This window comes from Poecile atricapillus, chromosome 6 (assembly GCF_030490865.1).
Source record: "Poecile atricapillus isolate bPoeAtr1 chromosome 6, bPoeAtr1.hap1, whole genome shotgun sequence".
Taxonomy (NCBI): Eukaryota; Metazoa; Chordata; class Aves; order Passeriformes; family Paridae; genus Poecile; species Poecile atricapillus.
The window spans coordinates 17,844,700-17,859,490 of NC_081254.1; the positions used below are offsets into that span (position 1 = coordinate 17,844,700).

Genomic DNA, 14,791 nt, shown 5'->3' on the forward strand with positions numbered 1-14,791 from the left:
TGACCTTGATTGCAGTTGGTTTGCTTTTTTTGTTTGTCCTGTGACATACAGCTAAGCTGATAGCAGGAGAGAAAAGGGCAGAGGCAAAGACAGCATTACTCTTTTAACACTTCACTGCTTGCATTGGCCTTTCTGAAAATCAGACAGCTGAAGAAGTCAGGGTCGTGGGCATTTCAGAGCAGCAAGTTTGCAAGCAAGCACAGTCATGCTGATGGCAGACAGGGCCTGGGCCACCTGCCCTTCATGCCCTGAATAGGCTTATTGGGAGGAATCCTTTCTTTTGTACAGGCCAGGCAATGCTCCATAAGGACTTGCAAGATCTGAAGTTGGGTATTGGGTGAATGATGAACTGTACTAAGCCCTTTGCTTTACATTATCAAAGTGATCATAAAACCTTAGAATATTCTGAGTTGGAGGGGACCCACAAGTATAGTCAAACTCTGACTCTGCACAGGAGAGCCCCAAGAATCACATCATGGGGCCTGAGAATGTTAGCCAGACACTTCTTGAACTCTGGAAGGCTGGGTGCTTTGACTTTGATGCTTCTCCTTTATCAGATGAGTCTGCTGTTTCTGTTGTGAAAAATTTGCTGGTGAATTACATGGAAGACAACCCCTCATACAAGAGGGAGAGGAGGAATTTAAGAGATCAGTTCTAGAACTTTGAAAATTAAACCGCTTTCTCTTACGAAAAATACAAGCTCACTTGAGAGCTTCAGTGTGTCTCAGAAAACATTTCCCTTTGTAAACCAATTCTGCTGGATGGTAATAAAATTCTGATGAATGGGTAATAAAGGAACTGTCATCGAATCACAGAATGGGAAGGACCTCAAAGATCATCTCATTCCAACCCCTCTGCCATGGACAGGGACCCCTTCCACCTAGACCAGGTTGCTCAGGGCCTCGTCCAACCTGGCCTTGAACACTTCCAAGGATGGGACATCCCCAACTTCTCTGAGCAACCTGTTCCAGTGCCTCACCACTCTCACAGTAAAGAATTTCTTTATACTATCTAATCTAAACCTGCTCTCAGTTTGAAGCTATTCTCCCTTGTCTTGTCATTACATGCCCTTGTAAGTAGTCTCTGTGTTTCTTACAGACTTCCTTCAGGCACTGGAAGGCCACAATCAGGTCATCCCAAAGTCTTCTCTTTTCCAGAAAGAGATTGTTCCAGGCTGAACAATCCCAATTCTTTTAGTTTTTCCTCGCAGCAAAGTGATCCATCCTTATAATCACCTTGGTGGTCTCCCACCTTTTGGACTTGCTCCCACAGGTTGATGTCCTTCCTGTGCTGAGTATTCCAGAGCTGGATGCAGTATTTCAGGTGTAGTCTCAAATAAATATGTTAAGGTAAATGTATTCATGTGTTTTGATGTCCAATGTCCTTAATTAACCACTTCAAGTATATCCTTGCTGCCTAGTTTCCATTTCTTTCACTTGTTTGGAGATTCTGGCAGTGAATGCAGTTTTCTGTGTTCCTTTTCTTGAGTATTTGCAGTTTCTGACAGTAGCATTTTCTGATAATTGTTCCTGGGTTTCACTCATTCCCAGATAGCTTTGTCTTTCCTTTTCTCTATGTATATTTTCCTTTTTTCCAGTTTGATTGCTGCAATCCCTTCATACTGCCTATATCCACTAGAAAGCCAACTCTGTCTTTGCTTATCTTTGTGCAGCTTTGAACTGTGAAACTGCACAATTCTATATAAAGTATCTGTTGAAGAAATACAGACCTCAGGTGGCTGTGGTTTTTATTCTGTATTATATTTTTTGCAAAAATTAACTAAAATTTCCACCATTTGGTAAGCAGGGCTTTAGATTCTGTTTCCTACTCTCTATTTCTGTATTTCTTTCTATTGTCATATTTCTGAAAATGCTTGGATATTTTGACTATATCAAGCTACATTCTCTTTTCCCCATGTATGCTTTATCATTATATATTTTCACTGTGCTTCTAATTTGGGCTTTTAAAATGATTAATATTTTTAAAGTAAGGACAGTCATGTTTCTTTGGTGTAATTACTACAGAGATAGGCAGGGTAGAACTGTTGTATGTCTAGTGTGACTTGGATTGTTTGCCCAGACTGAGGATAAGATCTTCATGGGAAAATAGTTCTGCCTGGTTGGGCTCCCGTGTGAATACTATTCTTCTGACTAAGAGGGCCCTGTTGTATTTGATTAGTGTAAATATTAAGGTTTTTATGCTTAAAAAACTCAAGCATCCTTCTCATTTTCCTGAAAGCTGTTTTATCTCATAATGGTGAAGGGGACCACACACGTGCTCTCATATGTGTCCTGGGATTTCCAGACAGCATTTGTTATACTGAGATTTGGCCTTTATTCTGGAGTGAAAAGTAAAGTGAAACTTCCAGTGTGACTGGTGTTTGAAGAAATAAAACTGTCAGGAATACAAATGTCACTGCTTATTGAGTCTCTGTACAGTGCACACCCTGACTAACAGGAGCTCCTGCAGGAGCCTGCCTGGCTGGCACACAAGCTCCTGAGCTTTCCCACTCCACTGTTATGGCTGGTAAATTTGCAAGTAAATAAAAACATGGGAAAAGATACGATGCTTCTAGAGTTAATGGCATCCTTCCAAAATCACTTAAGTGTGTTCTAGGCAGAGTTTCGTTTCCATTAGTGAATGCTTTGATGCCTAGAGATGAAATGTGGGGTTGCCTCTTCTGTTAAGCATTTGGGAGCTGGTATTAAGCAGCTGTTGATAATGGTGGTAATGTACACTTTGTGCTGAGGGCTTTGCAAACATTCAAATCTGTTTGCTTCTCAGGGATAACATAGGCACAACAGTAGGTATGGAGGAGGGAAATGGGAAATCGTTTGCCACCTCAGTTGGCTTTCTGTGGAAATGACAACAGCGTCATCCCTTTTGTGTTGCTTTAAACCGCTCCTTTAATTTGAGGTTCTGTAAAATAAAATCCTGTAGTGAAATCAGATTTGGCCAATTCCAGCCTCATTCTACTGATAGATTTTTCTGTCTGATTGATGGTATTGCTCTGTTCTTTGTGCTTAATCACTGGCAGCTTAGTAATTATTGCATTCAGTTTAAATTCCCTGTTACCCCATTCAGCTGGCATTAAATTCTGTCCCCTTCTTATCAGGCTCTGTTGCATTTCTACTTGTATCTGTTTTGACATGCCTTAATGGAAAACTGTGGCATAAAGAGCAGTTTCTTCACCTCACTGCTATAACAGTTTTCTGAGTTTCTGTAAGTAGGAGTAAGTTGCATTTTTAAAAGCTGAAGACAAAATTATTTGAAGCTTGCATTCCTCTCTGAGTGTCTCCCCTTCATTTGCTATCTGCTAGTCCTTTTGGGTTTTTTCAAGTTTTCTGTATTCTGGAAAGTAAAACCAACTAGATCAGGGTGATACTCTATCTTGTCCCAAATCAGCACTTTGGTAATAGTTTACATCAGAGAGTGCAAGAGCCAGCCCCTATGGGAAACTTGTATTAAACACTAGTAGTTGGTGTATCTGCTAGTGTGGGTCTTACTGACTACCGTGAGTGTAGAATTTTATAAATTCTGATAATAATTAACTTCCTAATTTGACTGTTTTTCTCAATGACTCTCACTGGATTGTTCTGTGAAAAAAAAAACATTTCTTTAGTTGTCTGTTCTTTTTACAGTGAAATCAAACATTCACATCTTCTGTAGTTCAGTTGTTTCGTGGTTGCATCTGGCTGTTCTGATGTTTACCTGGTGTTTTGGGATCTGTGGAGGCCAGGCATGCTGGGCTTCTTATTCTGCCTTCTCAAACTATTTAGTGAAGGAAGATAAGAATTATGAATCAAAAGAGAAGAGAAAAAATGTGTCCTGCAGAAGGATAGGTTTTTTTTTTACTAAATTAATCTTTATCTAACCAGGAAAAAGTATAAACTTTTGCTCTTGTAATTATGTGAGGAAGGCAGAGAGCTGGGTGTGCTTTACTATATTTACAGGCAGAGCAAGTGTGGTTCTTGTTTAGTAATTGGCTGTGGAGGTACTAAAGATTATTGGAAACTCAAAGGTCAGAATTTTTGCTGAATCAGGGTCTGTGTGAACGGGAAGGCTACAGAGCTGCCTGTGTATCTGTGGCACAACTGATGGGAAAGAGCTGGCTTCAGAGGCTGTCCAACAGGTATAGTGAAATTACAGCAGTCTAGTCTGTGCCATCCCTTGGGGTGATGGTGACTCTTGAGACGCCCTCCCTGGCGAGCGGCTCGGTGTGCCTGTCTCCGTGTGTGTGTACACACGTTCCCTGAGCCCCAGTTGGCTTCATAAAGTACTTCCATCCCTGTGATCGCCAGCCAGGCAGAGGCGTGGAGAAGGGTGTGACTCCCTCCTTGGGGGAGGTTTGTTTTTGTTTCACAGTATACCTAATTGTAAAGGCTTTGGGGAATAGACTACATAGACTTTGTCACACCATTAAAGTTTTACTGAACTGATTTAGCTGTGGCCAAGACAAAAGAAGGTAATATCTTATAGTTTACTTTGTTGGTTGTTTCAAAGACAACAGTATTAATAGGCAGGTGTGAGAAATCCCATTTGGATTGTGCTGGCATTTCCAGTTCTCTCAGCTCATAATGAATTTGCTTGTTCTGTGAACTTTCTTTTTCCTTTGTGGTTCTAAATCCAGGCTCCTGCTTTGTTGACTGGGGGGACCTTCCCCCAGTGCATTTGTCATTGCTCATCTTGCCCCACTCTTTCTGATTCTTGCACAGTTGAGTTTGCTGCAGTGCAGCCCTGTGTCGTTGTCTAGTCATTGCCAACACGGCTGTTGTCATGGCCTCAGTGTGTCCTCATGCCCTGTTTAGTGTAATGTAATCATTACCTTGGCTGTGGAGAGCCAAGGTGCGCCTGCTAAGTAAATGTTTACCAACACTGCTGACGGCTAACGCTGGGGAAGAGAGAGGGAGGGAAAGATTGTTTTAAGTCTTGTTTTATCTCTTTTTTATTTATTTTAAAACAGAACCTTGTTCCTGAGTGAAGCAACTGATGAGTATTTTCCTTCACCAGACTGTGATCAAAGGTAGGTGCACAATCTTTTGCATTTTTATGGACTGATATATCCAGATTTGGTGAGGGGAAGACCTCAAGTCCTGAGCAGTGTCATGTCAGAAAAGAGGCATGGTATTAGATGGAGGATAAGGCTAGACTTTTTTGTTGCAGTGTGAAGTTGCACTCCTCCATCATCCCACTATAAAGAGTTGCAGAGCAAAGAATTTCATGTCTGTTCTTCAGTTGTACAGTTGTCAGCATAAAGTGGCAGATGAGTTAATTTAGATCAAGAAGGAATTTCTGATATAGTTTTGGGATGTGATCGGACTGGGTGGTTGCTTACTGCTAAATATTACTTTATGTAGATGGAGTTACTACTTCCATACCTTCTGGGCAAAATTTGGGGCAATGTTGTTCATTATCCATTAACTCTGCCTTTGAAAAGAAATAGGAAAGATGTGGGCTAAAAAGCTTTTAAAGTTTCAGATTTTGAGTTTCACAGAATCTCTGACCCATGCATAACATCTGTAAGATCCCTTTGGGAATAACTATTTATGTTGCTCCCAGCATACTGGAACTGCATTCATGACTTATACCCACAGGAAATAGCATAAATGTAATTAAAAAATTAAAAATAGAAATACTGGATTGGTCAAAATTCTGTGCTGAAGGAAAGGAGTCCTACTTGCCCTCCCCTCCCCTGCCTTGTTTCTGTCTGGATGAGCAGAGAGAGAAGGTTATTCTTGTGGAGTTTATTTAGTATATATGTTCGAATACTGCACTCTAATGTAGCAAAAAAAAAGCACTGTTCTGACGAGATGTCTGACAGAAAACTTACAGAAATCTAGACTCCTGTGATATTTATAATTTTCAGGTGCTAATATACTTACAAAAGTGTTAATCCTGTTTTAGGATTGGAAGTTCCTACAATCAGTGCAGTAGAAAGAGGAATGCTGTGGTCCAGTGAAAGGTTCTTAGATTTTTTTTTCTTTGAAAGAACAGAGATGATGTAGTTCTGTATGTGTGCTGAACAAATCTGGTTGAAATACTTTTTCATGCCTTAAAGGGTGCTGTATGGATTTCTCAGATTGCTTTAGATGAGTAGACCACTACAGCTTCAAGTGTGCAGAAAATCTGGGGGCAGGGAAGGGAGGATGGAACAGCTCATGACTTAGGCAGGTAGCCTGGGTTTATAGAAAGGAGATTGCAGGAGCTGGTGCTTAGTGCTGCATTCCAGTGTACAGTAGCTGAGGTGGTGAGGAAAGGTGGATATGCTGAAACAAGGACTTTGGGCTCTTTGAACCCTATACATGCTACAATTCTAAATTCCTTTGTATGTCAACCAGAAGCTGAACTTTACCCTAGCTTTTCTGCAATGGCTCTGATTATGTTGCCCAAATGAAAGATTTTTTTCCAGGGCTGATTTCCACACAGCTCCCACTTTCTTTTGGCAGCCACTCATGCTGCAGCTTTATGCTTTTTCACAACCCAACCCTAACCCCGAGTTTTCTAGAGACAAGAGTCCTTGGGCCTTGGTTAGATAAAAGGGTTTTGGAAGAGAGGTATGACCTATGTCATTGGTGTGGCCCTGTTATCATAGCTGATTCCAGTGTGATTCAAATACTGAATCTTGTCTCCTATGAACTTTTTATAGGTGTTGCAGGTAACATTTGCAGAGAGACTAGTAAAGAAACAAAAATAACTCAAAATGTGTGATACATGTTTTTATACTTGCAGTACATTCTTGTGAAGAGTAAAGTGGTAGAAGAAGCTGCAGCTAATTTTGCAAACTCAAGATTTTAAAAAGAGTAAATTACACAAAAATTTGAGATGCAGTAGGATGAGTGTAGTGACTACATTAGCATTCTATTCAGCTTGAGTAGTGGTGTACTTCCAGAGACATGGTGTAATTTTCATGTGTGAAATTGATAAATATTTATAATAAGTGAAATAGTCAAAATATTAATGGAATACTTCATGCATTCTACTAGTGTCAATGTATATGTGGCATCATAGCTAGAAGAGCAAAGGGAGAGCTATGTTTGACTTCAGCTACAGCCACAGTAAATTGCTACTGCACCACACTGATTTCATTGACACAAAGGGTAGAAAATTGGGAAAGACAGCAAAAATGTAGAAATTATAGGAGATGAAAAGGGGATCATGCAATTAGAATATACAGCCAGGTAGTCCATGCAGAATCCATTTCACTCTATATGAGGGCAGAGTTATTGGAAAATTTAAGTTATTATTATTAATTTAAAAGTGGAATTTAGGCTTTCCTTGTGCTAATCTTAAGACTAATGTCTTAATGTTTCCTGCCTATGCCTTCAATATCCCACAGTTAAATTACAGAAAGTGAGTCCCAAAATGCCTGTAGCTTACTTTTCAAAAAACGTTTATTTTCCCAAAAGTCTCTATTTTCCTGTGAGATATCTCAACTCTGTTCAGTTATAGCAGAAATGGAGGGGAAATAACTTCTTTTCTCTTCTATTATATTTTAACTTTTTCTGGTTCTTTACTGTGTCTGTTTTGTTAGTGAGTTCTAATAGGTATTTGTCTGCCAGGTATTCCTTTGCAGTCACCATGTCTGGAGAAGGTTACAGTAAACCAGTTACTCTGAAACTTGTAGAATTTACCTAATATTTTCATTGAGGTCCTGTCATTGAAGCATCTCCAGAGGTGTGCTAATTTGTTTAAATGGTTTGTCTTTATGGCATCATGCCACATTTATGCAATAGGGATGAATTCTAGTGCTTGGACGGGATTTGGTTTTAAACATTTTAATTAGCTTATTGGTCTGAAGTTTGAGAACTGGCACATTCTTGGTGGATTTTTGCCAGTTACGGTTTACATCATTTTAAAGGATTGGCTGTTGCTGAAGATGAGCCTGTTGAGTATTAAAGATGAATACAAAAATGAATTAGCTATCTGAAATTGTAGACACTATGAAGTGTAAAGACCATGTAAGACTAGCAACACCTACTAACCTCATTATCCTTTCCTCCACATAAGCACACTTTGTCCCCAAGTGGGCTTTGGAGATCTGTGAAATAGGAAATGTGAGCACAGCTGAACAGAGACAAAAATTAATTACAAAGCAGAAGGGCATGACTTAGGGGCACTTTCCTCCCTTCTGGGTGTATCATCTGTTTGTCAATTGAGTGGCTTAACTCTGACCCTTTTCACCCTATTCATCATGCATTTTAAATGAATATCATGGTTGGGGAATGCTGCGTTCAATACATAAAGAGCTTCCCCCCCTCCATTAACATGGAAGAGGAAAACACATTATTGTTAGGTTTTCTTCTATAAATGCAGACACATAGTCTTCCCTTCTTTCACCTTCTTTGACAAAATGATTCATGTGCTTAATATATTACAAAACCCTGTTAGTCTCTCAGATTATATTTACTGTATCTGGTATTAAAGTTGTTGATACAAGGCCCACACCAAATTGCCAAGGTCTGTCTGAAGGCCATGCTTAAAGGCTTCAGAAATCAACTTAGGGTTTGATTATGGACAACTTGGAGGGCTTCCCAGAAAAGGCCTGTACAGTTGACAGTTACAAGAGATGAATATTGTTTCCATTGATTTTTAAATTTGTTCCTGCAACCGCTATGCACCAGCCTCTTGTGAGGGTAGAGCAAGAGCTGGGAGCTGAGGCAAATCAGAAGGCAAGGATGACCCCAGTGCAGCAGTGCCACCACTGATGGTTCCACAGGGTCTGAGCATGGCAGGCAGAGCTGGGTCCTGGTGATGACAGGGTTTGTTGACACTCCCAGGCAAGATGGAGCAGCGAGGTTCCATCCAGGAGCTTAAGACAGGGCTGGGGACAAAGCAGCAGCTTTGGGTCTGAAGGCCACCCAGGAGATGGAGCCAAAGACAGAACTGGGTACAAACTACACCAAATATGAGGGCTCTTTCCAGAAGAAAAACTTCCTACAGTATGAGTCAGTTCAGGAGATGAAGCCAGAAACAGGGCTGCAGACAGGTATACCTGCAGCAGAGTTCAGGCAGAAAGCAGGGGGTCAGGCCCAGCCTTAAACCAGGGTGCAGAGGAAGTGCATGGAGGTCCACTAGAGAGTAGTCCATGTCATCAAAGGCTGGCGATGCCCTCAGGTACTTTTAGTTCCTCCATGGGATGAAGGGCTGCTTGCTCCCTCTACTGCCATCTCACACTGATTTTAACAGATGATATAACAGGTACCAATAAAAAAGCCTCTTTGTTTCACTGAAGAGAAAGGAAAGTGTTTTCACTCACGTGTTTATTCTGACTTAAGAAATTGTTGTCTCCCTGGATATGCCCTTCATTCCAAATGGGGTGGATATGGGATGGATAGTGGTTCACTTGTCTCCTGCTCCTAGAGACAGAGGTGTTTTTAGGATACAAAACTTTTACTCTTTGTTTGTTTGTTTTGCCTTGTTTTGTTTCCCCTCTTAATTGCAACATCAACTACAACCAGAGTGGCAAGAGGGACCTTTTCAAGAACCACTCTTGTTTTCTCTTTCAGTGCCAGGAGACAAAAAAAAAAGAATAATATGACATAGCTGTCTTTGATTGAATTTCAGGTAGGGTAGATTTCACCAGTGATTACATGAACATTTAAACCAGCTAGAAATTTACCAAAATATGTGCAAATAAAATGAGTTTATTGAAGCTGAGAAGATTCTACTTACCCAAGACTCCACAGCTGATCTCCTTTCTCAGCACAACCCCAGCCTCCATTATGGCAGTGTTCACATAGCTTGTTAAGACAATAAGCTCTTGTTGGGTTTAACTGTAGTCTTCCTTGTGCTTTGGGGTGGATCTCTGTTATCCTTAGTTATAGAGGAAATTCAGGAGATGAAACTGTTTTTCTGTTAGCAAGCGCATATTGGCTGGGTTAAATGCATCCTTAAATCTTCTGTCCCTTCCACAGCTGCTGAAGTGCATGAGAAGTTTTACCTTCTCCCTTGGTGATCCCTAGAAAATCTGACTTGTGCCCAAGTATCTTTTTTCAAAGAGCTAAGGTAATATATATTGTGTCAATATTTGAGTGAGGAAGGATGGAGGAACTCCAAAGAAATAAATTTTTTTTCAGCTAGTAAGTGCAATATTTAAGTACCTCATTAGTAATCTATCTTTGCTGGTATTTTTTCAGGGAAATTTATGTACAAATATGTTTGGTCTTCGCTGGCTTCAGTGAGAATTTCAGGATTTATGGGACTGGCTACATTATAAACTGTAGCACATGTCTTCCTGTGTCTTTGTAGCCAGAACCATTTAGGCCTTGACTGTTTTTCAAGTGTAATCAGTGTAAAAAGCATCATAAGCCTGAGGTATTTTGAAAAACATGTAACAGAAAAACATAACCTTTGTGCATGGCAAGGCATGAAAAATGTGTTTTGTCCAGCTGTTTAAAGTCTTCATGAAAATTCAAGTTAACATTGTAGTATAGCTCAATAAATGAGAGTCATCAGCAAGGATTATCAAGTGTCTTGCTTTATGAAGTTAGCATTTCAGTATGTCTGTTAGCAGATTTGTTGACAGTCAGATTTTGCTATTTTTTATATTTAATGTTTCAGTGTTGGGTTATTTACAAACTAAGGCCCCTTAGTTGAAACATATTGACCTTGGTATCACTTACTCTTTTAAGCTATTGCTACAAAACACAGCAAGAGGTTTAAGTTTTATGAACATCTTAGAAATTATGCCATTGCACAGTATAACCCTGCTGAGGAGGAAATACTGCAAACACTGTTAATGTTTTTGTAAAAACCATGATTCTTTCTTAAGGTGTAGGGACTCTAAAGGACACCTTTCTTTCTGTCAGTTGTTGGTTCTGATTTTTATATAAATTTTCCAGATTATTGGTATTAGAAGTAGAGGAAAGATACTGGCTGGTCCAGAAATACTGCAGCAGGCACAATTTCAGCCAGTGACAGAAGAGAGACTTTTATCTGAATCTTGACTAGATGTTTAGAGTTTGTTTTCATTTTTCTGGGCATTGCCCTCAGAAGAATTACTTTTTAAATCTGTTTTATTCACAGAGCTAAAAAAAATTACCTAATAAAGACATTGACAACTTTACAGTGAACTAAAACTTCTGAGGATTGGCTTGGTTTTCCTTGTAACCTTTTCTTGGACCCCTCAGCAATGGTCTGCTGATTCTGGTGGAGACCCTCTGCTCTGGTACTGTTTAATTCTGCAGTTGTGCCTCTGCTGTCACTATGTGATTAAAATTGAGTAGAGAATATGAAGACCATGCAGGAGTGTCAGAAAGACCTGGTTGTATATCACAGCCAGCACAGGGCATGTTATTGAAAGACCTATGGGGTTATCCCAATGACTGGGAAGCTGTTTGGGAAGGGGAGACTGTCCTCAAATTGAGCAACAGTAGAGATGGTTTTTTAACGGGAAGCAATATCCATCTTTTCCCCATTTATTTCCAGGGCTCTTTGGAAACAATCACCACAAACTGACACTCTGCAGAGCCACGTTACTGTGTTATGGCAGGGTAATTAGGACCGAAGTGTTTAAAAAAATACGACTGAAATCTCACCATAATTACCTGCTAGCATGAGGACATAGTTCACTTGCCCCTAAATGGTGCTTAACATCAGTTGGGCTCAATTATTCCCCTACTTGCCATTGATCTGGGGACACAGTGGAATAGTTGTGGGAGTTGGCAGGGCATGAGAAAGGGCAGGAGGTTTGGTTAAAGAGGATGAAGAAGAGGAAATCTAGCCTTTGAGAGAAATACTGAAGTTGTGACTTTAGGCACTGAGCAAAGTTAATTGTCTTCCTATATATGGAGCAGCAGTAATTCTTCTTTCTAATATTTTCTAAATAAAAAGATTACCAGCAAGTGTCCAGTAAGCCTGAATCTCTGTAAAACACTGGAGAGTGAAGAAAGATGTATTAAGTGTATGGTGGAAGCCTGTCATGAAAATCTTGGCTATTCTAAAAATTGGTTCTTTGTTGTGTGGAGTCAGAATCTTCTGTCATCTTTCTGATTAGTGGAGTATCAAGAGATTTCCAACATCTGCTGTTTGTATACTGTAGCTTGAATGGAAAGGGTTTGTTTACTGGCTTAGGCGGGAGTTGGAAGCTAAAAAATTTAATGGTTTTAGGTTATGATTCTATGATTTTTTTTTTTGTCAGCATCAGCCATCTGCAGTTCACAAAGAGGCTTGCAGATTTGCAGTGCTGCATTGTAGCATGACATCTATGTGAGAAGTTGTCTTTTTTTAATGAGACAAAATAGAGAAATGTCTCCTCTCTTAGATGTGGAAACAATATTTTTCAAAGGTGCTCAACTTCCATTTAACTTTCATTGATTGATTAGGACAGCAGCTCTAGTTTTATGTGTGTAATCCTTATCCCTCAGCACCTCATCTTTTATTTGCCACTTAGCAATAAATATCTTTGTGTCTATGTGCTTTTCTTTCTGAAAGACTTCAGTGCTTTTTTCAGTTTTCATATTAAATAAATGAATGAAGAATTTGTGCTTTTTTTTGTAATGTATCTTCTAGGATTAAAAAACAATGAGCAAGTCATTGTACCATTATAAGACAGAAAGAATACAAAATCATGTGCCTATTCAGAATGAGTTTTATTGTTAATTGGAAAAGAAAGTAATTTACTCTTAATAAACATTTTAAAACATTTTCTACCTTAGCTTCCCGGGATTTTTTTTTTCTGTCCTGTCAAAGCAATGAGACAGTCAGAAATTTCTTTGAGGCTGACCTTAAAGCTGGACATTCTACAAAAGCAGGTTATATCATAGTAGGTAAACCCAAGAGCCTCTTACTTGACCCTTGTTTTTGATTTTAGTGTTTAGTATGTTACAGACAGGATAAAATTTTAAAGAGGTGCTTTTTTCACTTTATAACAGAGATGGCATCTGATGCATCAGTGAGATTCAGGCCTTTTCCAGAGTGCTCCCTAATACCCTGTAACATTCCATTGCATTAAGCTCTCCCTGTCTTACTGCAGAAGTGTTTGCTGTGCACTGTCAGCTCCTGTTAAAAGAATTCCTCTAGAGATGTGTGCTAGTGTGTCATCCTGTCTGAAAACTCTCTACTCCCAAACCCTGACTGGGAAAGGATGTAATTTTGAGCATACCTGGGGTGTTGCATCTTTGAAGAGCAGAGTATGCTGCTGTGGTCAGAAGTGCCTCCTTTCCTGCCTGTCTCTGCTCTCTATGACACCATTTACTGTTAGGTTTTGAAGTAGAGAGCTGCTCTTGTGCCAGGTTTTCAGGAGTTTAGCTCCTGCGCCACCTCCCAGCCACTGCTACCAAAAATGCTAACGTAGGGGCACAGCATAATCTGAGATTTATGTATTTGTTCTTTTAACATGTTAATTTTTTATTAGTGGTGCACAAGAAGGTGATTTTTCTTTGTCCCTCTGCAGATTTATCCCTGTCTCCAGATTCCAATAATAGCGTCTGAATATACATAGTTGATTTGCTCCCTGCACCGCCCCAAATGAGATCAGTTCCCTGAGTGAAGCTGCAAACCACATTAGGGCAAGAGAAGCAATTTACTGCTGCTGAATATATTTTTCTGAGTGTAGTTTTCCTCATCTTGTCAGCTTGTCAGTCTAGAGGCATCCATAAACCTGTGACAGCTTCAGAAGATGAACTCTGGCAGCAGGCTGTCAGGGTGCCAGGCACTGCTGTCTCTGGGCTCCCTTTTTTTGCTCTTCCCCTTTGCCTGCCTGCTTGCTCTCCCTCTGTCTGCCAGCCTCTCTTTTCTGTCTCACCCTCCCTCCTCTTCCCCCACTCACTCCCCACCTCCCTCTACCTTACTGATGTGGGTTTAGGTGCTGCTGTTCTTGGTGGTGGTACCTTTTCTGTTTCCTTCTTGATCCTCATGCCACTGCAACAAAAGGAGGACTGGCTGCCCATGGTGCAGCACCTGCCTTTGCAGCCTGAGTAGTGAAAGGGAGGAAAGTGGGGCGCTCTGCATCCTCGCCTGCCTGCGCCAGCAGTGAGCTTGTTCAGTCACTTCGCTATAAATGCCTTTGAACTGCTGCCAGATCCCATTGTCTGCCGTGCAAATGGAGTTCAACGCCCTAGCGTGATTAGATGCACAGTGTGTAAGAGGAGGAAGGAATGGAGCCATTCCCACCCTGACGGAGCACCTTGAATCTGCCGTGTGCCATGATAAGATGAGCACTGGACCATGCCTTCCTTTGCACACCGTCATCCTTACCTTCCTCTCCTTGTTCCTGAGATTTCAGGGAGTGACATGGAAGCTTTTCAGAGAGGAGCTGCAAGGCAAGATAGTTTCTGGGGGGAAGGGAGCTGTGCTTTTGGACTGTTTATGTGGGACTGTGCTTTGCCCACCACCTACCTGTAGCTGCAGTATGGTATAGCAGCTAGTCTTTAATGGTGCTTATACTCAGCACTAATGTGCTCTTTTTAATAGCATAAATTTATTTACATTTTTCCATTTGCCTGTGCTTAAAATTGCAGCATCCTTAGGTTCACAAAATTATGTGAGAGATTTTGGCAACACTGAGTAAAGGGAAGGCAGCCACTGCTACTAATGGTTTATCCATTTACCAACTGTGCAGCCCAGCTGCCCTTCTCCAGAAAGGCCAGCTCATTGTATGATTTTTGTGAAGACCAGCTCTCAGGCTTTCTTACTTTCCATTTGGCTCCATGTCTTTCCTTGGGTTGCTGACTGTCTGACCCCTTTGGATAAAGTAACCACATGTAAGGATTTCACTTTTAAAGGTAGGAATTTGAATCTTTGTGCCTATCTTCTCTATTCCTTGTCTAAGTGCTACCTAGATTGTTACAAG

General features: G+C 40.5%; 1 protein-coding gene across 5 annotated transcripts in view; it reads left to right on the top strand.

The window, feature by feature from the left end:
- The window catches only part of NDST2 (N-deacetylase and N-sulfotransferase 2), a 131,936-nt gene that overhangs the window by 75,368 nt on the left and 41,777 nt on the right, over positions 1-14,791 (top strand). For 3 of the 5 annotated variants that reach the window (XM_058842071.1, XM_058842070.1, XM_058842069.1), the window contains one exon: positions 4,964-5,023. The gene's annotated coding sequence lies outside the window, so the exon portion shown is untranslated. Of the gene's footprint in view, positions 1-4,059; positions 4,133-4,963; positions 5,024-14,791 lie in introns of those variants that run through there. The other 2 variants (XM_058842073.1, XM_058842074.1) reach the window with 2 other exon arrangements.